This window comes from Lissotriton vulgaris, chromosome 6 (assembly GCF_964263255.1).
Source record: "Lissotriton vulgaris chromosome 6, aLisVul1.2, whole genome shotgun sequence".
Classification (NCBI taxonomy): domain Eukaryota; kingdom Metazoa; phylum Chordata; class Amphibia; order Caudata; family Salamandridae; genus Lissotriton; species Lissotriton vulgaris.
In genome coordinates, this window is record NC_141694.1 from 1180741298 (window position 1) to 1180767274 (window position 25977).

The window sequence follows — 25977 nt, forward strand, 5'->3', positions numbered from 1 at the left end:
GGGGGTGCCCTGAGGAACTGATAAAAGCCCTCTCAGGAACTTGTTTTCAATGATTTGAAGATCATCTAAGGCAATGCACCCCCAGATTTCACAGCCATACAGTGCCTTCGAAATACACTTGGCCCTGTAATGCTCTAATAAGGCACTCACCAGTATTTTTCCCAGTCTAGAAGCAAAATGGAATATTGCAGCTGACTCCCTAATAAGGTCATTCTTCTTGCGGGTGAGTTGAGGCCCCCTTTTATTTTTTCATCCACCAACACCAACAGATATGAGAAAGCACTCGATCTTGGGACCCGGGTGGACCCTTCCTTAAAAGTATATGGCCTGCTGGTGGGGGCCCCTACTTGAATGATAAATGGCTTAGTGCTGTTGACCTTAAGGTCTTGCTCCCCCATAAATTGTACAAAAGACTTTGAAAGTGTTTGAGGTCCCCGTTCGGTCCTAGCCATCAAGACAGCATCGTCCGCGTACAACAGAACTGGAAGACCATGCCGTCTCACCTGAGGAAAGTCTGCCTTGGGCTCCAAAAGTGTCCTTCCAAATGAATAATGTAAAGGAGCCAAAATGCAGACCTGGCGAACCCTGCTCCTGATACGAAACATGCATGAGATCTTCCAGTCACCCGAGTATCGCACTCCCGCCTTGGTATCTTGGTGGAGCTCTTGCAAAAAGAGGACTACGTCCTTATCCACCCCCAGGGATAACAAGGTTTGCTACAACTTGTATCTATTCATGCAATCAAATGCAGAGGATAGGTCCATGAAGGCCCAAAAAATATTACTGGACCTAGCAACTGTGTACTTATTCACTATCATAAAAAGATTGAGACAATGTCGTTGAGCGGCCAGAGTGGAAACCCAATTGAATGTCTGAAAAAAGTTCATTCTCTTAAGCCCAGTTTGATAGCGTTTCTAGCAGAGCCTGTCCAACCACTTTAACCACAGAGTCCAGCAGGGAGATGGGCCTATAACAATGGGTGGTTTCTCTGTTCCCCATTTCTAATACCGGCAAGATGATGGAAGTGGCCCATGAGGCCGGGGGGCCAGACCTAACAGCCGCATTAATTACAGAGGCACCAGAACCCAAAACTCCAAGTTGGACATGTAAAGATCGGGAGGAATTCCATTCAATCCAGGTACCTTATTACAAGACATTCCCAGTATTCCCCGTCTCAATTCATCCTTAGAGACTGGCAGGGCTGACTTTTCCACATACAGCCTGCAGGGTGAACTCTGAACCGGGGTGCCCCAGAACATGCCCTCAAAATGGCTGACCCAGTTATTCTCTGTGATATGGCATTCAAAGCGTTTACTGTCCCCTTACCCAGAAAAGGACTGTTAGCAATACTCCAAAACTTGGAGCTACTCCTGAGTGTACTGTCTTCCATGAGCTTACTCCAGGTCTCCTCCTTTAAAGTTTCTTTGCATTTTCTAATAGCTATTTTATACTGTGTTCTACAGGTTCTGACCAAGCCTCTATCTCTAGGGTCAGCATGCAGTGCTTCCTTGAGCCTCCAGGATGCAAACAAGCATTCAGAATCGAACTATCTTGGCCTATTTTGATGGGTTTTGGAGGGTGGGACCATCATTAGGTTGGAAATGGGTCGAGCAATAGATTCAAAAGCATTGACAATTGACAGGTCCAGCTGCAACTGTGTAGCCTGACATATCTGAATCTTATTCTGACATCTGATTAGAAGAGTCTCATGAAGAAGGGCAGGGATGACCTGTGCCCATTGAAGCCTTCTACCCCCCATATGTGGGCTGTAGTGCACCTCCTCCCCACTCCCCTTCTTCAGGGCCAATACCGGCCAAACTTGCTTAAGGCAAAGCAGGTTATAATTGCTGTACATACTTGCTGTGATGGAAAATCCGCTATCAAATTAAAAAGTGGGTGGAAACAAGAAAAAAATCAATAAATTAATCACTGCCTTGCCCTTTAAAAGATGGGATAATATTCCTCTGAACTAAATCCAATTTGCCCATCGCTGATTGGAGATCAAAATCACACAATAGGGTTGTTATGTTTTTCCCCTGGGTACTATGTTCGAAGTGCATTCCAGTCTGTCAGGGACAAGAAGAGCCCCCTGTACCCTGTGTTCTTAGATCCCCGCAAGAATCTCCCACCAAAACAATATTAGGGGTATAGCATGCAGAGGCGTTGAAACTAGTCAAAAAAATACCAAAACACAATATATTACAAGCCTCTGGGAGGGACGAAGTGGCATTATAAAAATTCAAAAGCAGTAGGAACTCAGGATAATAACAAGGCCCGCAGGCAAGGGTTATCTGTTTTAATTTTAACAATAATTCCTTTTAACCTAAGTGAGACATAAACTGCAAGTCCCCCGTTTGGTCGGGAAGCCCTCGAGGGGGTTGCGGGCACAATGAAGGAATTGTACCCTTCCAGAAAGAAGGGGTTGTTGGTAGCCCATGTCTTCTGCAAACAAATAATGTCAAATATTTGGACAAAAAGATGCCACTCTGAAATTGAAAACTTGCTTGCCAGGCCGGCGATGTTCCATGAGAGGAGGTTGCAGTTATTATTGTTCCTCGAGGAAGGGCCGGAGTTTCCTTGATCCACCTGATGCATGCAGTCCAGCTGCGGAGAATGGGGAAATAGACGTCATGGGCGCTGACCCTTCCAGTCAAATACAGTTGTCGAGGAGCAAAGGTATTAGAGACTTGTACTGCTGGGGGAGCCTGGTACCATTCCTGGAAAGCTGTACAGGATGATCTCCTGGGATACCATAGACTTGGGGTTGGAGCCAAAGACAAGGGTCTGTAGAAATAACCAATAGGCAAAGCCATGATGGAATTTTCTGGGCCAGTGTTGGTACAAGAGCTAGCCGCATGGACAATTCTCTCCGCCAAATGTGGCCAATTACATTTGATTATTACACAATCACTACCACAACTTTTACTAGACCCTCCAATCCAGACAACCCTCCGCACCATTATGACATGCCTCTCTACTCTATATCTCAGAAACAGAATAAAGATTCCTTCAATTTGATTTGAAGTGTTATGTTGTATTTACAATTAAACAGAAATTGCTATTCTTGTTGGATTGTAACATAAAGTAACATAAAAGCTGTGCAATGCACAGCCTCGCATCTGAGGTTCCGTGAGAATCGTATTGACGTTTTTGACTTGTTCGAATGTGGACGAGTTTGGTATCTATGAACCGCAAATGACTAGTTTAGTGGGTGTACGCGTTTTCGCTACACTACTTTGCATCGTTCGTCCTATTCGTGGGTTTCTGCATCTAAACCCACGGGTTCCATTTTAGATACGGCATCCATTTTGTTTCTTGCCCTCATGTAGCCGGCGAATGGACAAGTCGCTTCGTGACCCTGGGATTCCCAAGCTCTTGCGGAAGACACGTGTTCCTTTTAGTGTGTCTTCATGACTAGGGGGATGACACGGCAAAGGCAGATGGCTCCGCTCGAGGCATATCTTGCTGTGCCGGTCTATTGTTTCAGCCGTGCATGCATTAGGCACGAATCCTTTGATCCTGCGATCATGCTTCCGATATTGCCCCCTACACTCTTTTTCAATCTGTTGTCTGTCTTTGTCTTCCTTGCACCTGTTTCTGTCTCTTTTCTTAACTCATTTACAGCCAGAATGGAATGTGCCTAATGGTGGGATAACGTGCTTTTACAGTTGGGAACCGTCGATGCTACTGTAATTATTGTTCCGGGCTCCTGAAGACATAAATGCAACCCTTTTGAAGTTTACTGCGGGAACTGAGTTGTAACCTTTTGTTCGCCATGTTGTGCAATGACGAAAATGTGTATAAAAGGAGCGATCCACTTTTGCAATTCGAAGCAGTCTCTCAGAACCTACACTCTGTGTACTTCTTGCGACCTCTGTATCCCTGCAGTAAATAAACGCTGATCTTTGATGCCGAAGGAAGTGTCCCGTGTCTCTGTGATTTGTACGCCGGAACAGGTAACCCACGAAGGTTTCAGGTGTTGTCCCCTGGCACCGCTGGGCTTTAGAATAGCCCAGTCCTTCAGTTGGCGCCCAACGTTGGGCGACATCAGCGGTACCGGTCCAAAGCCCGACGATCGTGAGGAACTTCGTGTGAAATCTCCGAGGGAAGGTGCACCCCGCTTCATCGATCCTGTTGTCGAAATAAGTGGTCCGAAGACTTTTCCCACGAAGATTCCCTCCTCCTGACGGCTGCGACGGACTGATGCCCTGACTGTCGACCTGTTTTGGCGACTGGCGTAGTCCTTTGTACGGCAAGACGATAGACGGGCCTTCCTGGTACCGCCATTGTTCTTTCAGTTAAGTATTTGTGGGTCGCTCCCAGAAACCTTGGTTGTTGTTGTTGAAACTTGGTTGTTTGCATGGTTCCATTGCATTTGTGGTTCTTAGTTGTTGGTTTTTAGTTGTTGAGTTTTTATTTGACAATTGCAATTGCCAAAAACCGAGGGTCTTGCATTTTTGCGAGGACATCGTAATTCAATAACCCTTGAAGTTTGTAAACTCGGTTAGTGTGCACAATGCCTGGCCGTAGTACTTTCTTTGGTTTCCTTAAATGTTGCTGCATGGACTCCCGGTTGGAGGAATCATGTCCGATACCTCCAGTTGGAACTCCAATTTATGAGCTCTATAGTCGACACGGAGTGGGTCCTATCGTATATAATGCATATTGGATCCGTTATACTAAAAATTATGGTGTCCTTAGTTGGCCACCCCATGGTAGCTTCGAAACTGCAATTTTAGATAATCTCGAAGCAAAATTGTTTAAAAAGAAAGCTAGGCCGGCCATGTTTGATTCCTTTCGGTTATGGCGCAAAGAGGCCAAGCAGAAAGAAATCAAACAGATTAAGAAAAATAAGAGAGAAGGTATCATTACGGTGATGAGAAATGCAGAACAGTATCAGCGAGACAAAGACGAGAAGGAAAACAAAGTTTTTACTAGACTGCATCATATGACGGTAGATAAATGTTATCCGGTTTTACCGTCAAGTTCTGATAAGAAGGGAGAGGAATCGGTAGAGGACCCTTTGTTGTCCTATCTACTGAAATCACCACCTCCTTATGCACGGGATACTACAGCCCCTGTGGTTCCCCCTGTCCCTCAACCTGTTGTTCCGGCAGCTGCTGGTCAGCCTGTCGTTGGTCCTGTTCCTCCGAATCCTCTTGTTCCTCAAGTTGTCCCTGCTCTCTTACCTGCCCTTCTTCCTACTGCCCCATTGTCTATACCTTCCCAGTCTATTGTTCCCACTACTTCTGCTATCTTGGCTACTCCTACTGCTCCTACGTTCAGTCCTCACGTTGTTGCCCCTGTACTTCTCTCCTCTTCTCCTTCTGTTCGTAGTCGCATACCTAATGCTGTTGCTAATCTTTACTCTCCACTTTTCGGACCGATACTTGGGTCCGATGTTTCTGATGCCTTTCAGAGACGAAGTCAAATTCCTGGTGGTAGGGAGAGTGAGACGTTAGTGAAAATGACGCGGAAAGGGATTAGACATCCTGCTAAGTACACTCCGCGCATAGTTTACGATACGTTCTCTCAATTTAATGAACCCACACAAAGATTCGTGTTCGAGGAAATGTGTAAATCTTTGAGAGAGGAGTGGGATAATGATGAGGTATTTGAAAACAATTGAGAGAGCAAGGGATAATGTCACTTGGGAAGTGACAAGAGATATCTCCTGTTCCCCTGGTAGGAATATTTATGCAAACAAAAAGAAGGAGTATCCCCAGCGTCAGGTTTTTGAAGGAAAAAACTTTCGGAGGGTGAATTGTTTGGCAAAAGAAAAAAGGAAAAAAGTCAACCTTTTTGATAGGAAACCCCTCACTCACCACCTAGTGGTGACTTGCTTCATCATCGGGGTCCACCCTGGTGACCTAGCGTCACCAGGATGTGCTTCGACACCTGGGTTACAGTGGAGCAGGTGTGACTGTTTGTGCAAAAAAAGGTGTTAAAAATTGTCCTGGTAGTCTTAAAAACAATCTTTATTACAAAGTAATCAGAACAATGTTTAAAAAATTATTGGCGAGATATACCTTGGTGAGTTACGGCCAAGGTATCTCTATATGTGTGTGGGTGGCTTGGTCAACATGTTTCTACCTTCAGGGCAGTAGCCCGGTATTCTTCAGGACCAAAAACAGGTGGATGGGGGGTGTGTGCCCCCTAAAAGGCACACCCTCACCTGATCCCCTGTGAACCAACTGGAAAAATTACCAGCGGTAGATGTGCTCTTTAAAATAAAGAGCAATGTCTGGTTGCAAAAAAAAGACTTGTTTTAAGCCTTTTGATTACTTCAACGGGCAGGGGGTAGGGTCTTTTAACCACCAAACCTAGTTAGTTGGCGGGAAATAAAGCGGCCATTCACCTACTCCTCTCCTCCTCTGCAATGTAGACAATGTACCGCCCGAGATGACTGAACTTCAGAATCAGTTTTTGAACGGTATGGTTGTGGGCGGTAATGTCCGACGTGCTTTAGAGCGTCTCTTAGCCTTTAGATCTACAGTGCATCCTCGAGTGTTGTTTGACAACGACTCTGAGGATTGGAGGATTGGACAGCACAACCTGGTCAGTATCCCATGCGAGAAGTTCCCCCAGTATGGATGCCGGGTGATGCTGCTCAAGTTCCACCTATTTTGCCACACTTCCAGAGAGTCTGGATACACCTCCCATGGAGGCGGTCGGAAGTTTTGCAGGTGAAACAATCTTTGCCTGACCCCCGGAAAAATCCGGCAGGTTATTATAAGGAGTTATCCCAACTTGTGGATGCTACTATTATGAACCTTGCCGATATCGACATGTTGTTTGGTAACGTAGTACCGCAACCGATTTGGGCGAAAATCCGTCAAGAGAATCACGCAGTTGAGTTAGGCGGTGATTGGGCCGCACTTGTAGCGGCTGACGCCTTACAAGTTGGTGAGGCTAAGCCTGAGTAGTTAATTACGGCTCTGCCTCAAAGGATCATTACACTTATGAAGACACTTATGCCAGCAATGAGATTTAACTGGGATAAATTGTCTGCGTGCAAGCAAAAGAAAGACGAGAGTGTCTCCGATTTCTTTACCAGATTTGAGGAGGCATTTATCGATCATAGTGGTCAGGATATGAGCACTGAGGGAGGTCAGCGATTGTTGATAAATTTGTGTCCAATTTGTTGCCTGAGCTAAGCAACAAACTGAAAAATTCTGAAAGTTCGTGGGCTGTTTCGACCACTGCTCAAATATTAGCCACGGCTCAATATTATGAAAATAGAGAAAAAGAAGAACATGATCGTGCAGATAAGAAAACGAAGGAGCTTAAAACTAAGGTTTTGTTGCAGCAAGCCTATCCTCCGCGCTCAAATCAAAATGACTCACAACAGCAAAATCGATCACAATCACAGTCTTCTAGGACGCAGTCGCGTACTGACTCTTCTACACCCAGATCTATGCTTGGGTATAATCAATGCGCATATTGTAGGGGTGAGGGCCATTTGAAGTTTAATTGTCCTGTTTTACGTGACCGAAATAATGGTGTGTCGGCCCGAGGTGGTCGTAGTGGTCCTCAACAGGCATCGCGTGGTAGAGGCCGCGGTATCTCTCAAAATCAGAATGAGCGTTCTACTACTTCATCGGACTCGAACAATTGCTTTGATCAGCGCGATTCATCTTCCGGTAGATCTGCACAGTATCATGTAGACGACTATTACGTCGGGCATGACATTGATGCTGATGATAATTACTAGGACAGCCACAGACAAAGAGAGGGAGTAGTATCAGTTCCGGTTGATCAGAGAGGGCCTTACGTCGCAGTTGCCACATCGGGCGTAGTTGAGCCTTTTCTGTTGGACACTGGTTCAGCGAAAAGTTCCATCATGCATTCAAAACTCCCTGGCGCACCTTTGTCTGGCTTAACAAATGTTTCCGTTGGATTCTCTGGCGCCCCGGTTAGCAATCCAGTTTCTAGCCCTTTGCCCCTTACAATTGGGCCGCGTGAGCTAGAAGCTCCTTTGATTTTTACTACTGGTTGTGGTGAGAATATTTTGGGCCTGGATTTGTTGAAGCGGTTATATGCGACCCTGTATTGTTCTCCTGCGGGAGTGGAGCTTACATTGGGTCAGAGAGTGATCTCTCCTATGTACTTGTCAACTGATAAGCTCCCACCGGAATTGAGTTCTCTTCCTGAGTCTTTGTGGGCAACAGGTCCCAATGATGTGGGCCTGCTGGACATATCACCTTATGTTGTTCAATTGAAATCGAATGTGCGATTACCACGTATTCCCCAGTATCGTATCTCTCTTGATGGTGAACGAGCGCTATTAGCGATCATTTATGATTTGATCAAGAAGGATGTTATTGAGGAAACTCGGGGAAATGTGTGTAATAGTCCTGTGTTACCTATTTTGAAACGAACTGATCCATCCAAACCTCCTGTGTACTGTTTTGTCATTGATTTGAGAGAGGTAAACAAAATTGTGATTCCACAATTTCCTGTGGTGCCTGATACTACAGCTTTGTTGACCCTGATTCCAGCCTCTGCCTCTTGGTTCTCGGTAATCGATCTGAAGAATGCTTTCTTTAGCATTCCGATTGCTGAGGAAAGCAGAGATCTATTCGGTTTCTCATTAGGTGGTCGCAGCTTCAGGTTTAAACGCGCTCCTCAGGGCTACTGTGAGAGTCCATCGATCTACAGCCAAGCTCTTAAAAGTCAACTTGACGCGTTTGTGTTACCAGCTGGTGCAGCCTTGATTCAGTATGTTGATGACTTGTTAGTGGCTGCTGACACTGAGCAGATTTGCAAAACTGCTACAGTATCGTTGTTACAGCATTTATGTGACTTACATCACAAGGTGTCACCTTCTAAGCTACAGTATTGTTGACAAGAAGTAACCTATTTAGGTCACTTATTGTCAAAGGAGGGAAGAAGGTTGACCCCAGAATGAATTGCAGCGATTGCTCGAATGACTGTGCCAACAACTCAGAGAGATGTGCGTGCCTTTCTAGGTATCACGTCATACTGCAGGCAATGGATTCCAAATTTTTCATTGCTAGCGAAGCCATTGTTAGCTCTCACGTGCAAGGATGTTCCGACTCCTTTGCCATGGACCGAAGAGTGTCAGAAAAGTTTTTCTGAATTGCGTGATGCGTTGTGTTCGGCTCCTGTGTTAGGTACTCTTGATTACAGTAAGCCGTTTACACTATACGTTCACAAGAGAGAGGGTTGTGCGTTGAGTATCTTGACGCAACAATTTGGCGGTAAGCAACGTCCATGTGCATATTTTTCCTCGACCTTGGACCCAGTAGCTAGAGCATTGCCGAGTTGTCTAAGAGCGACAGCGGCAGCTGCGGTGTCCATTCGGCAATCTGCAGGCCTGGTTATGGATAATATGCTTACGGTAATGGTTCCGCATGCAGTTGACACTCTCTTGAATCGAACGAAGACTCAACACTTGACAAGCACAAGGTTGTCTGGTTATGAGTTGACACTTTTGGCAAGTCATATTCAAATAAAGCGGTGTAATGTGCTGAATCCGTCGACATTGTTGCCGACTAATATGAAATCAGATGATGTAGCACCACATGACTGTTATCTAAGAACTGAAGAAGAAACGAAGGGTCGTGTTGACCTAAAAAACACTCCATTGGCAGATCCCGATGGTACTCTGTATGTTGATGGTTCATGTTTCAAGTTGCCGAATGGTGATGTGACGACCGCGTATGCTGTAGTGACGTTGAGTACGGTTGTGGAAACTGCGAGATTGAGTCAGAATTCAGCGCAAGCGGCAGAGTTGATTGCGTTAACGAGAGCGTGTGTTTTGTCTAAAGGAAAGCGAGTGAACGTGTTTACTGATAGTCAATATGCATTTGGTGTAGCTCATAGCTTTGGTCGATTGTGGAGAGAAAGAGGATTTATGACATCGCACGGCACGAAGATCCAACACGGACAGCTCGTGAACGATCTTTTGGATGCACTTACATTGCCTAAGCAGGTGGCAATCATTAAATGCAGCGCACACCGAAAGGTTACTGATGATGTTGGTCGTGGTAACGCGTTTGCGGATGAGATTGCTAAGGAAACGGCTAAGGATCTGACAACTCGAATGTATGTTATGAGTTCAGTGAGATGGCCAACGGAGACTGGTATGTGTGAGGACACTGTTGAGAGCGTGAAAGCGATTCAGAATGAGGCTACTGAGATTGAAAAGACTAAGTGGAAAGAAAGCACGGGAAAGTTAGACGCGCATGGATGTTGGGTTGATTTGTCAGAATGTCAGAGATGGATGTTACCGGATGCGTATGTGCTTGCCGTTGTTACTATGGCCCACGGCATGTCACATATTAGCGCGAAAGGTATATGTAAGTTATTGTCTCCTGTATGGAAGAATGATGGGATTGCTAAGTGTGCTGAGAGAGTGGTTAAGAACTGTATGGTATGTTTGATGTATAATCCTGACAAGGGCACCCCCACTCCACCTGGTCATTTTGCTCCTCCTACTTGTCCCTTCGAAGTTATCCAATTGGACTTCATCCATATGGAAAGTTGCAATAACCTGAAATATGTTTTTGTTGTGGTTTGCGCGTTCTCCAGATGGATCGAGGCCTACCCTCTTAAGGATAATACTGCCCTGTCCACAGCGAAAGTCCTACTGAAGGAATACTTTCCTCGGTATGGAATGCCACGGATCGTATGGTCGGATAACGGAAGTGAGTTTGTGGGGAGTGTGATGAAGAGTGTGTGTAAGGGCCTTGGAATACGGCAGAAATTCCATAGCGCCAATCATCCCCAGTCAGCAGGTTTAGTGGAAGGGTACAATGGCACTCTGAAACTGAAACTTGCCAAGATTCAAGCCACGACTGGTCTGTCATGGCCCGATGCGCTGCCTCTAGCTCTCTTGTCAACCAGGGCGACTGTGCACTCTCGAGTAGGGCTCAGCCCATATGAGATTGTGTTTGGCCGTCCTGCGAACATTTGGGGAGTTCCGAGGCCTAAGGCATTCAACAGTCTTGAATATCCAATGTTGATTGACTATCTTTATGATCTGACTGCTAAATTGAGTTTAATTCATCAACAGGTCTTTGAAGCTCTACCGGCACAGACAGAGGGTCCTGGACATCGGCTCCAACCGGGTGACTGGGTAGTCACCCGCAATTTTGGGAGAAAGCGTAATCTCAAGCCGAGATTTGTAGGACCTTATCAAGTTCTGCTGGCAACAAGGACTGCAGTTCGGTTGGAAGGCAGGAAGAACTGTGTGCATGCCACCCATACGAAGAAGGTTCCAATCCCTTTGCCAGCAGATAATTGGGTCAGAACTGGAATTGCCCCAACGGAGACCGAGACCCCTCTACGTTATGTGCCATTCAGTGATGCTCAACCTGTAGGAAATAATTTAGCGCAGCCAGATACACCTGTTGAATCGTCAGCATTTCAGAATTCAAGTTCTGAACTGTCATCTGAACGATTGAACACTCTTTTGCAATCTGAACCGTTATTTGAAGAGCAAACTCGACCTGGAAGAAGTCGATACTTTCTTCGATCACGTGACAAAGACTAATAAAAAATCCCTTTTTGTTTTTTTGAATTCATATTACCCCCCTATTGTTGCTATGAACATTATGAACAATTGCATCTTTTATTTTTCACGTGTGTTCCTCTTTTTATACAGCTAAGAGACTTGTATTAAATTAAACGTTTGTTTAAGAAAACCTTTCATCCGGGTTGACCGTAGGGCCGTGCGGGTACTTCCTTCTGTTTAGCAGGTTCCTGACACTAGGTCGGTTACTTTTGTTGATTCCTGGGAACTCCTGGGAATTGACAATCGCTACTCAGAACGAAGTGCGTCAAGAACGTTACGGACGGTTTTTAGAGGATGGAGTTCTCTAAGCTGACGGAAGTAGAGAGGATGTCGGCGCACAGATCCAAACTGCATGAGGTTTCGCGAACAAAATGTTTTCTGTTTCAGGTATTTCTGCTGTTCCTAACTGTTTCTATGCTATTAGTAGGTGGAGTGTATTTCGGAATTCAGTCGTTATTGCCTTCCACTTCACCTACTTCTTCTTCTCCTGAACTGAATGAATTCTGTTCCCACTGTTTCTCCACATTCCTTTCATCTTCTGCCCCAACATGAACAGGTTAGACGTGCGGAATTCATGAACAACTCCTTTGTCCAACTCCTACATCAGCATCAGTTGGTGATGAATACTACTAACTGTTGGGTGTGTGGGTTAATGCCACATACCATGGATAAGGGTATTCCGTATTTGGTTCTTCCTTATAGTTCCCAGGGGTCAGCTCGGGCATTCCAAACTATGTTCCGTAGTGCACTAGATTCCTACCCCCGTCGAGAGCCACGCTCTGCAGACCTTGGTCCCGGCCCGTACCACAAGTCTTTGGCGATAGCGATTGCTGATTTAGATAGAGATATTTTTGATGCATCGCTTATTCCGGAGGAAGAGGTGCGAACATACAAGGATCTGAGTGAGGCTGAGTATAGTATGTCAGTGGGTGATAGACAGCTTAAGAGTTCGTCTCCGATATGGATTGTACCCCACCTCGGTAATTTCTGCTTGCAAGGTCTTGGTCGAAATCCAAGAGCTCAGCTTGGGAAGAGTGCTTGTACTGAGACGTATGTTTTACCAATGCTCTCTTCCCCTGTCTTCCTGACTGCCAAGGGTACCTATTTTGTATGTTTTGATCGCGCATATACGTGGTTGCCCCGTGACTTCTCGGGCACCTGTTATATTGCGAATCTTTTGCCACCAACTTTCACAGTTGCCTCGGACTATCACAAGACTAGAGTTGTGAGAGGCGTTATTAGCAAAGAGGACACTGCCGGTCAAGAAGCAGGAGACTTCTTTAAAGGTTTCCTGCCGTTTTGGGGACCTATGGTTAATAGTAGGAACCTGAGACAGTTGACTCGTGTGGTAGAATCGACTGCTAATATAACTGCAAGTGCTCTTGGTAACCTGACAGCAGAGCTTCAGGCGGATAGACTTATGACGTTGCAGAACCGTATGGTTCTAGACGTTGTTTTAGCAGATAGAGGTGGTGTGTGTAAGGTAATCCATTCGAGCTGTTGTATTTTCATTCCTGATAACGCTCCAACTGTATATCAAGCCATCTCGAAGTTGCATAAGATCTCCGCGTCCATACACGTGGACGTAGGTGATTGGACGCTACTAGGATGGTTTTGGGGCCTGATGTCGACTTGGGGTTGGAAGATTCTGATGATCGTAGGGGTTGTTGTGACGTTTTTGTTCACATGTTGTCTTTGCGTGCAGTGTGGTCCTGCCTTATGTGGCCTCTGTGCTACGACGTGTATAAGACGGCCATCTGTTACCAAAGAAGCATTGATGGATAGAATAATGTTACAGCAACATCTGAACGATCTGATGAATATCGAGATAGACTCTGATATCGACTAGTGCTTGCCTACATGAGGGCAAAAGGAGCGTCTGAGGTTCCGTGAGAATCGTATTGACGTTTTTGACTTGTTCGAATATGGACGAGTTTGGTATCTATGAACCGCAAATGACGAGTTTAGTGGGTGTACGCGTTTTCGCTACACTACTTTGCATCGTTCGTCCTATTCGTGGGTTTCTCCATCTGAACCCACGGGTTCCATTTTAGATGCGGCATCCATTTTGTTTCTTGCCCTCACGTAGCCGGCGAACGGACAATGTCCGCTTCGTGACCCTGGGATTCCCAAGCTTTTGCGGAAGACACGTGTTCCTTTTAGTGTGTCTTTATGACTAGGGGGATGACACTGCAAAGGCAGATGGCTCCGCTCGAGGCATATCTTGCCGTGCAAAGAGTGAAACACCTTAAAACATTGATTTTGTACAGTACGTCACGCAAGTGTGTCTGCATTGGCGCCTGGCATCATAAAGGACACCAGCACCGAGCTAAAGCAGATCATTTGCACATCTTTCTATATATGGTGCTGCTTTCTCTCATTCAGACAAGGTAGCACAGCAACCCTTCTTACTGTGCTGCATTGCATGATTTTTTTTGTAAATCTGGACACACATCTATGAAGTTACTGTGGGTCTCGTAATTTTGATGGGGCCAGTAATTGCTGTTACAGTCCTCGTTGGAATTACTGAAGATCTCATAATGAGTTTTTAAATGGTTTTAGATATGCCTTTTCACACCCAAGAAGAATTCATTGATGTTTTCTTTCTTTTTGTCAGTCTTTTCTGGATCTTCCAGCAAATATGTCCAGAAACAGCTTTTGAAGGAAATTAGCCCCGCTGCGGTCCACTTCCATGGTTGATGCTGATGGAGCTCAGGCCCACTCAAACATTTATCTCCATCTCAATGGCCTTTATAACAGCATGAGAGGTAATGGGGCAAACTATCATGTTACCGTCTCATTAGAGTATAACCAATGTGTCCACACAATAATCTACTCAACAACTTAATCTGAGTTTAGTAGGATTTAATTATAAATTTAGAAACAAATCAATTTATACCAATTGCAACATGATCATATAGAAATACACAAATATGAAGATAAGTCCAAATCTCCTGCAGAGATTTACCCTCTATAATACAAAGTAAACAACTAAATCTATGATGGCGATACAGATGATCGGGAAAAAGTATTGAGCATTAAATTGTATCATATGATTTCCGAAAGTAAGCATGAGCAAGCTATCTCTCTCTACATTACCTGAAAAGAGGCAACCCTAAGTTGAGAAGCATTTGGTGAAGCTGAAATCAGAAAAGTGTTAGCTGTCGGATTCTTCAGTAGAAGGCACTCTAACAATGATCAGGTAGCATAAAGCTGCAGAAGCAAAGATCTGCAACTCCATGAAATAATAAGATGACTCCCTTGTCTCTCACTAAGTTCAGCACAAAATATCAATTGCATTATGGGTAGATAATTGCATCTGACCCTTGCTAATGAATTTCCATGGCTCCTGCACTACTGGATACTTCCACCACCTTTACCACAGCGATAAGTTGCAACTTCATTTGTCCTTGGTTATTGCTCTCCTCTCCTATGAGAACTCGCCTCCTTGCTCGTTACCGTGCTTCTCCTTCCCAACTTCATCTTCTCATACCTTGCTATCTAGTGAAAATGAAACCCTTCTATGCTAATTAAGGAGGCCATAACCATACCTGCAGTGGAAACAAAATACAAGAAAATGCATTGTGCATAAACTATACTGTTTCTCGAGGCACCCTCTAGTCAACTTTAACAGTGCACCGGGTTACAGAATACGTTCACATTTCTACACGCACAATAAATGCAGCTTCTTAATACATGTATACATTGTAAAGAATTACAAAGATGTCATTATAAATGCACCTGCATGAAAATAACTATTGTTACACATATAAATGTTAAACATTTGTTTACACGTTCATATTCCTCTTTATTAACCTCCCAAGTGGACACATTTATTAACTTCTAATGTCACATTAAAATATTAATTTTACATAGACCTTTATAAATAACGTTCTATACACAAACTCTTCATATGGAGTACTTTAAATATGCAATACTCCACTCTCCTTGGTAACATTAATCACACAGTATCTGAAATGGCATCGATATTACACTTCTCCACTGCATGTTTTCTGCATTCCCCTCTCTCTCTCTGATATATAGGTGATGGGGAGTTCATTGCAACTCGGCTAGCCCACAAGACATTTGCGATCTAAGCAGTGGTTCCAGCAGGTTAGTATTTGCCCCTCTCCTCTACTTGTTGCTGTTTCCTTAGTCCCTGGTTGCACTTTGTGACCAATGTGCACCTTGGCATGTACATGGGTGGAGTCCTTTTTCGAGAGCTACTTCTGGTGAGTGGTTTGGTGCTCAAAGCAAGGTTAGTGGAGATGGGTAGCTATGACGTAGCATGTATTTAGATAGAGGCAGCTGGTACGGACTTCCAGAACCATAGTCTCTGGGATATGTATTCCTGTATTATTTTGACTTACCTTACAGGATTTGTTAAGTGCGACACTTTGTGGTGGGAGATGTTAACAGTATTCTTCAGGCGGGACAGTGCAGCCAGACACCACATGAGTTATTTAAAGTGTGGAAATGTCCACTTTAATGAAACAGGTGCAAACTTCAGTTATACAAACTTTCTGTATTATGCCTTACAAACTAGAATACACCCTAGCTTCAATAAAATTCGAACAACCTTACCAGCCACCTTCCCTAAAGAACCCTTAACATAACCAAATCAAACGAAATCTCTCCTCACTCCAAGCTTCACCCATCCTAACATCACTGCGTATACCCCAAACTGTTATCTTCTTCCTGCCTTCCAAGTTCTCCCCTCCCCTGCATTTCATCAAACTCGGTCTCAACATACCCAACTTTCCATGACAGTAATGGAAAACCTGTGCAACACACTTCTATCCCACCTGATGCACCTGTTTATAAGTGACAATAAACCATTCCTTACGCAAATTGAATCTAGCAACCTGTCTCACTAGAGAGGTTAATTTGACAGAAACCATAGTCACAGGAAAAACCCAGTCGATAAACTCCTATTTTGAGGGTGGGAAGCTTAGGAAAGCTTGAATTGTCCCTACTGACTGCCATGTCTGCTCACTAGGAACAAAGGAGGGGTCAGTTCTAACTGCCCTCTCCTTTCAAGTTCATAGCCTTGCCTACTGGACCCCCTGACAATAGCTGGCCCCTGTGGCTCCTGGACCACACCACCCACCTGAGAAGCCCCGCAGGTCACTGCTCAAAAACCCTGCTCAAAAACCCCACCTCAAACCCCCATTGGATGGTACAGCCAGAAACAACATCAGTCAGTTTTAAAGTGTGGAAAAGGTTCCTTTAATGAAATAGATGCAAACCTCAGGTAAACAAACCCTTGGCAATATTCCATACAAGTTAGATTAAACCCCTGCCTCACTAAGCATTAGAACAACCTAACAACTACCTTCCCCTCCCCTAAAGAATACTTAACATGCCCAAATCAGGCATAATCTCTCCTCACTCCAAGCTTTACCCATCCAAACATCATTGTGAATACTCTAAACGGTTACCTTTCTCTTGCTTTCAAATTCCTCCTCTCCCCCGTCCCCTTGTGTCACTCAGACTGTGTCTCAACATAAGCAATGTTCCTTAAAAGAACTTGAAAACCAGTGCAACAAACCACCCCCTTCCTCTTTAGCCCCAAAACTTGAGACACCTCTCCTTGCCTAACCACCCCCTTGGTAAACTTTTTTCACTATCACAAAGGACAAGTCCCCTTGTCAGGATAAACCACACCTTCACTCATTTGCCTGTTCCTCACCGATACATTTATCCTTGGTAACCATACCTGCACCCAGATGTCATCTCTTCGTATGCTTTCCTTCTCGTTAGATCCACCTACCTCTGCCCCAAAAAGCCACACACTTACCACCAAAAATAGCAAGCACTCCTGCCCATCCCCACACACCTATGGAAGGCCCCAATCATTCTCTTTAGAATACTCAAAGTCACATGTCTCCAAACCTTCTCCCTATTTCCCCTTTCATGTACCCATCCCTCTAACATCTCCACCCGATGATTCATAACCCCACTAAAGTTTCCAGAAGAAGGCCTAACCCACCAACGTACCAGCAATAGTCACTGCAGACAAAGCTTTCTCAATCAACAACATTATGGAGTTTACCAAACCTGCCCTTCTGAACTCTGCTCCCATGTCGGCGCTCTGCTTCCTATCCCTGAAGCCAAAAAGTCTGACTACGCTTGACTATGCTCTTGTAGTGTGGAATTCAACAAAGAACCACTGATCAGTTACATCATGTAGCCCAACTAATATCCACAGGGGCCCTGGCATTAATGTCTCCATCTCATCTGTCCATGGTGCGAGCCGCCGGAATTGTTGCCACTGCGAATGTCAGAATCCACTCCTCCAAAATCCAGGCTGCCACCCCCCGAAACTTGCTAATAAGCCAGTCGCAATCCTCCAATATGCAGACGATATAGTCTTGTTAAGCCAAACCCCAGTGGGACTACAAAGATCAATAAATAACCTGGCATCCTATCTGGACTCAGAACAGCTAGAGATAAACAAAGACAAAACAAAAATTGTTCGTCTGGTTGATAGTAGGAAATTAAAGTTCAAATGGAGGGTCAAGGGGGCTCATGTGGAAGAAAAAAGTTCATATAAATACTTGGGCGTAATAATCGGGCAGGGCACAAATCACAAAGAACACAAAATGTCCCTCAAAGCAAAGACCCAGTCCCTGATCTACGCCTACAGATCCTTGCGCAGAACACTGGACTGCCCTAACTATTTGCATTTGTTAAAAGTCATGGCTGCACAAATCCAACCAAGTTTGTCATACTGTCTTGTTCCCTGGTGTGGCAAAGATTCGCATTTCCAGAACGAATTGCAGTCAAAAATCTATAAAGTAGTTTTTGATTTGCCAAAATGTGCCTCTCCCTCCCAGGTAAGAATGGAATTTGGGCTTCAGGACCTCAAATACAGGGCAATTAGCAACTTCATTAAATTCTGCCACTCCCTCCGGTTATCCGAAGTGGACACCATAAACAGACTCTGCTGGGATGAAGTTAGGTCACAGAACGAGCAAGAAACCCCAAACTCTTGGGGGAGCTACCGGAGTACATCTTTGGCTACTTTGGAGCTCCAACCAGCATGGGACAACAAGATGGATCAAGCGTCCTTTAACAAAATAGTGAATGTTGCAAGTAAAAAGAAATCTTTATTGGAAGATAAACTTGCGCTCACAAAGAGACGGCATGCATGGACAGTCATGAACTCATACAAGTCTTCAAAGCCTCAAGTCTACTTATCTGCCCATTTTAGTTCTTATTTGAAGATGTGCCTTCTAAAGTTCAGGATGGGGGTGCACGTCTCCAAGGATTTATCCCCTTCTTGGCAGACAGTTTTTAACTCAGAACGTTGTCGCTTATGCGGATTTCAAAAGGAAACCTTGGCCTACTTGCTGTGCGCATGCCCAGCCATGCTAACCCAAAGGAGACAATACCTAAAGGCGACCTTTATCAACCTGAATATCCGCTCCAGCAGACAAGCAGTGATAAGTTGGCTGGAGGGTTCGTCATGCATCTTGTCTTGCCGAGGAGTTAAGTTTATGACATTAGTCAACAGCTGCTTATTGCAAGCGGATGATCATTAATCATAATTGTATGTAACATATTCCATACTTTTAATTTGGTTGGTACTTAATTTTAACTCTTCTGTAACTTGACCTAAACATAGATTTAGAATGATTTTATAATAACAGAATTTTACACATTTGAAATGCGTGGGAGATAGAGCATAGATGTACATTTGTATATAAGACATTTCTATCTGGCTGAGTAGATGAAATTCACTCATCTTATGAAGGGGGGGTATTGTGATGATTTTAATTAATCAAGCAATAAACATTAAACTTGAAACACTCCTCCAATGTGCCAGGCTTTGAACATCACACTGAAACTTAGGTATTCCGACACAAAAATGTTCATCAACTGCAAAACGTTTAGGTCCCTTGCTGACTGCCTATTGGCAACTAACATGTTGTCCATATTGAAAAGCACCTTCCTATTAGGAAACTGCTTATCCCAGAGAGAGAACGCCACCCCAAAGGAAAGAACTCAAAAAAGAAATGCTGCAGCCATTGCACTTCCATTCGTTTGGACAGGATTCCACACACCAGTGCCCTTGCCAGAAAACGCCAAAGTCAGAGCCACCTGCTGCATCTGAAAACAATTCCAAAGACCACTCAGCCTCCTCAGCAATCCCTGCCCCCGAAACACCGTGAAAATCTCTCAAAAAGAACTGCCAAACTCTGAAATGCACCTCACCTCCAAAGTTAAAAGCACTCTATGGGGCGAAGTGAGGCCCTCGAAAGAGCCAAGTTCAGTCAACGACAAGGTACAACCTGCACTTACTGCTTTACAGACAAAAATGAAATGCCAACGAAGCACCTAGCTATTTCTAACCTGGGCTTTTTCTTCAGACTGTATTTTGTCCAAAAGGTCCATCCACCGTTCCTTCTTTGCCAACACCAACCTCACCTCCATTCGTTTACTTCAATTCCACACCCAAAACAGTCAAAATCTCTGCTGGGCCCACTGTCTTATCCGCGGCCAAGAGCACACCAAAATTGAGAATCAGTTCTTGAAACTTGCCTAGCAAAATGGCACATTCTGATCATAGTTTGGTACCAAACAAGAAAAAATAATCCAAATAATGGGCCATATTGTCACCCCCGTCACAAACGTAAACAATCTCTGTAGTAAAGTGCTAAAAGCCTCATACAAAGAATAGGAAATGTAAAAGCTCAAAGGCAATGCTTTATCCACAAAAAAGAAAACTGCAAACTGAACCCCCAGCAATCCGAAATCCATGAGATGCACTGGCAAAAGTCGGAAGGCTCCTGGCCCAAACATATTAAGCAAGGAAGTGTACCCTGCATAACTCCTCTGGTATGAAATCATTTAAAGAATGTCCTTCTGGTCAGGATAGGTGCTGTATTAGCCTGAATTCCCCTGACACCTTCTTGGGGACCAATGCAATGAATGAAACAATTACATTTTGTAAAGGCCAATCTGAAAAAGACCTTTCCATTCTTTCTTCTCAAACCGTCTTCATAAGTTTTGTCCAAACCAAATCCTCATGTTCCCTTACTGAACACAGGTGCTCTGCACCGGTGCCATTCTCTCAGTCTTTCATACCCCAACATAAACCCAAATTCAGAATCTTCCAACAGTAATGCAGTCTCCCCAAACTCACCACCCAATAACAACCAGTGCTCAATCTGCCACTCTTAATTGGTATACAAGCCTTTTTTCCATGGTTATCAGACCTCACCTCTCCTGCCTCTGTCATTACTGGTCTGCCAATTTCCCCCTTGACCACCTTGGATACCTGTGCCCCCTGCTTGTGGCCCACACTGTATAACCAGGACTTGGAGCATCCGTGCCTAAAGCGGCAGGCTTCCCTTATGCATGAACCCTTGTTATAGACCCAGCATGCCACTGCACCTCTAGCCTCTGTCCCACCAATTTTACCCACACCTCCTTGGGCAGGATAGCCCTTAAAGGGCTTAAAAATAACCAGCCATCTACTGTCAATGTAGGTCTGGCCAACATCATCATCTGCAAATACACTTCATTGTCCAACTGTCCCTACATCCCACCCACATTGGGTCAACCATGCCCTGAACTTCTCATCATACTGGACCCACAACCAGTCGGCAAGCGTTCAGGACATTTCTTACAATATACACTAGAATAGATAAGAAAGGCAATCAACCAGTTTTCTATTGTAACTGGCACCCCAGGCATTTTGGTAAGCTCCTATTCTTCCTCTTTTGAGCCCTCCTTTGCCCTCATCTTTCTATGTTAACATTTGAATGCTTAAATAAACCTTCTTTTCCAAATGTTCTCCTTTATAGACACCATCTAATGTACCCTTGGGGTTTACTAATTCCATTATGCTTAATCTGTTTCCTATCTTTAGCCCCCCCCCTACCGTCCTCTTTTTCTAGTCACATTTCACCCACTCCAGATGCTGTATCCTTAGTGTTTACCTGCTCCACTTAAATATCACCATCTGACCCGATCCCTTGAGCCTCAACATACTTGCCCTTTGATAACCTCAGCTCCTTGCCATCTGATGTATCAATGGCACAGACCCTTACAGACTGAATTGACACAATTATCTTTGACCCTACTCCTGTATCCTTTTCTGGCCTTAAGGTCTGAGCCTGCACCAAAGATTGCTGTCCTAATGCCAGCCTCTGAGCCATCTGGACTGATACCTCTCTTCTCTTTCAACCTCGGCAATGCCTTCTGCAAGACACCAACTCTACTGCTCATGTTGGTCACTGTACTTCCATCATGTAAATCATTGCACGTCCCCCACTACACTTGTTCTTGAACCTCCACATCACATATTTCACCTTCCTCCAATTCCACATCCTCATAGTCAAACAACTTATCATTCATCACACCCTGCAAATCAAATCATCCTCCACCATTCATACTTGGCACAGCACCATCACCCACAGTCTATCACCAAATTGTGCTTTATATAGAACCTTGCATGAATCTGGCTGCCTAGAGGAGGCCGTGTAGAGCCATACTCCGTCCTGTTCACAATGGTCCATCGACATCCCGGAACTAGCCACAAAGACACACGTTCTGTCTTTGGTCCAGTAGTAGAACTGCACTGGGCTCTCCGGCTGAGAGTTACCATAATGGCTGTCACCACTGTGAAAACCTACCTGTCTCATCTGATCAGCTAACAACTCACCCTGCTGCCGTACCTCCCTGTGTTATACTCCCTCTTCAGCTACCCAAATCCACCTGTCCTTTGGCTGCCTAATCTTTTTTTTCCTATTATCGTGTACCACTTCACCTTAGCAGGGTGAACTTGCAATCTGGTAGGTTGTGCTCCCTCCACCTAAGCCCAAACCACTCGCCCCTTTATCACTCTGGCCCCCATCATTTCAAATAAGGACTGCCATTTCTGTTGAACTTTGTAACATGGTCTGTTCCATCGCAGCCCTTCCAATGGCCAAAATGAATCTGGAACCCTATACTCCTTATTGTGCCTGCTCTCAACCCGCAAAGCATATCTCCTCATTGTGATGTGGCCTATTTTATTATGCCAAAAACTTAAGACAAACTTTAGTTTACCTTAAGTTTAACTTAAGTTTAACATAAGACAAAATTCTAACTTAAGACAAAATCCTAACTTTACTACAAATAAATGTCTTCTGTGAATAAAAAAAGTAGTAAGTTTAGGATTTTATCTCAGATTAGTTCTGTGAATCGGTCCCTTATACAATATAGAATTATAATACCATAATAAATATTTATTTCATTTTCTAATCTAATTCCTATTGTCCATATATAGGTTCATAAAATCCCAATTTTTCTGAACACTAAAACCTATTTTACCTTTCAGCATAAATCTCCCTAGTGCACAGGCTATGTCCAAACACATAATTTCCGTTAGCAATTCTGCTGCCTGTGTACAGTTCTTTATCCCATATTTAAAAAATATTGGTCCTGAAAACAGTTTCCGTGTGTCGAGGACCATGTGACAATCTAATAATAGGTGCCATATATCACATTTTGTGCCTAAATTACAGGTGCAATTCCCTTCTAGATCCATCATTTCAGCTTTTATACCATCATTCATATAGCAAGAATTAGTCCCTATGCATAATCTTAAAACTACGTTCCTAAGGTAGCGATTTGGTAATATATCTATATACAGAAACTGTTCATCAGAGTTCCATACTTTAATCATAAAACCCACCAATCTTTTCTCCTCCAGTTACTGGTAATCCTGCTCTTGAGCCTCTCTTTTCCCTAGTACCTTCAATTCTTGTTTTCCAACATCAATTTGTAAGTCCTGTGGGTTAAGTTTTACTCCTAGTTCCCTTCATACTATCTCTAACATTCTCCTCACTCCTGATGCCCATTTCAATTCATTCTGTATAATTTGCCTTTTGCACCATTCTGTGATTTTCTGCTCCTTCCCATTTCCCAAACATTGTCAAAACCTTATTAATGCCATATGTGCCATTGCCTCTTAAGAAACAAAGCCTGTTTCCATTCTTACCACCTGTATCATGGATGATCTAGGTATACATTTTCCCTTCTCAGCATCCCACCTTCTTTTGCCACTCAGATACAATAGTTCAGCTCCATATTGGAACTGAGGCAGGATCATGGCCATATAGGATTTCAAGATAGGCCTGTCTGACCTTTCTCCAAAATTCCTGTTACATTTTTTCAACCCATTAACTGAGGCCTGTGCTCATATCCTTAATGCATTAAAATATGTTTCCCATTTTAGGGACCTTTCGAACCATATCCCCAGGTATTTATACATGATCACTTCTTTTATTTTAGTGGAGTCCAGCAACCAATGAATTTCTTCCTCTTCTTCGCAAAACTCAAGATCTTAGTTTTGTCTAGGTTTAGAACAAGTTTTTTCTGACAACAGTATTCATTAAACACAGTCAGCTTCCTCTGCACAATCTAAAATTACCAGGTCATCTGCATAGATTAGGCAGACTACGTGTTTCCCATCTAATTTAGGGCTGGCACCCCAAACCTTATTTAATATAACTGACAAATCATCAATGAACAAGGAGAAGAGCATGGGGGCCAAGACACACCCTTGTCTTAATCCATTTTCAATAGGGATCTTCATTGACAATGACCCCTGTGTATCCAGAATAACTTGTGCCCAATTGTTTCTATGGAGGTCTTGTATAATGGCCAAAAGGTCTTTTGGGATGTCCATATTTATCAACATCTCTCACAATCGATTACGGTCAACCAAATACAAAACTGCCCTAAAGTCGATGAAGCAGCTGTACAGCGTACCCCCCTGCTCCAACCACTTCCGTGCAATGGACCAAAGAGAGAAACAGTGATCTATTGTAGAATGCCCCTTTTTAACCCCCCCCCTGTTCCGGGGGTATTTGATGGTTATCCTCCACCCATTCTTTAAGTTTTCCTAAGATTACTTTAGAAAACACTTTCTCTCCCACATTCAAAAGGTTAATTAACCTGTAGTTTTTGGGGATCTTTACATCTCCTCTTTTATGGATGGGCCTAATGATTGCACCTTTCCAAGTTTAAGGCATCTTCCCTGTCTCCAGAATACCTTAAAATATTGTTATAAATAATTTTGCCCACCAATACGATTGGGTCTTTATAAAAACTGCTGGGAGATTCTCAGGGCCAGCTGCTCTACTCAGTATTATGAAATTTGCTATAGTTTGTTTAATGTTACTTTCTGAGAATGATGACCTGGTATTCTCCTCTAACTCTGGCTATATTACGTGTTCCGGAATTACTTGCCCTTTTCCTATACTATATATTTCACCCAGATAACATTCCCAATCATCTTCTGTGACTCCACAATTTATAATTGCCTGTGTCTTCCCAGACCCATCTTAGACCAATTTCCAAAACATTTTTACATCCTTAGTTGCTATTGCCTCTAGCAAATTCCCCTAACACTTCTCTTTATATGTTCTTTTGTGGTCTCTTATGACCTTCTTATACATTTTCTTTAAATTCTGAAGACTAATCACTGTACTTAGTCAAACTTCAGTTTCAATCTTCTTTTCCCTTTTCTTATATCTGATTTTAGTTTCCTGCACTCCTCACTAAACCAGTTTTTCTCTTTACGTCCTTTCTTGTTCCCATCTCCTCTACAGTTTTTCCCTGTAAACTTAACTCTTGGACATTTCACCACTTCAACAATTTAATTTTCAAACCAACCTATGTTACCACTCCTTGGAATATCTTCTAATATTTGTCCCTGCTGAAATGACCTCAATTTCTCTAGGCCCTCCTCCGACATACGAGTGGTCAACCTTTTGGGATACTCCATTTGTATAGGGATAATTGTATCTCTTGGTTTTTATGTCCTCCTACTATCTTAGCAGTAAGTGGGGAGTGGTCACTTCCTTTAACCGGCATCACCTCAAAATCTGTTATCAATTCAAAATTCCATGCATGGGTAAAGATGTAATCTATTGGGCATAATTGATCAGCCTCGGCCCGTGGAGGAAGTTGCGGTGGGGCAGAGAGGGGGAGCGGGGAAGCGGGGGAGGGGCAGGGTGGGGGGGTGCTAAAAACCGGCATATGGATAATTGGAGGTAAGTAAACAATTTAATTAATAAAACGAATTTCGTAGCGCGGGCTGCATCGCATTTTGCGATTTTGCTTAACCACTCATGAGTTTAGCAGGACCTTTGTTACTTCATGACCCTTTCTATTTTCTATAAAACTTAATTGTCTAAGGTTTTCTGTCCCTATATCTTTCAGACCACCACATTTAGAGAAGGTGTGAAGCAACTGGGTTTGGTTTAAGGGATTTGGTTTTCTTCCCCTCTTTCCACCTTTCTTACATAGTGTTGATTCAATATATAACCATAGATAACTCTCCCTTTTACTTTCAGTTTCATAAGATTTTCTCCTTACCTCCCCTCTACATATCCTCTGTATTCCTTCCGTACCCTTCCCTTTCCCTTCCCTCT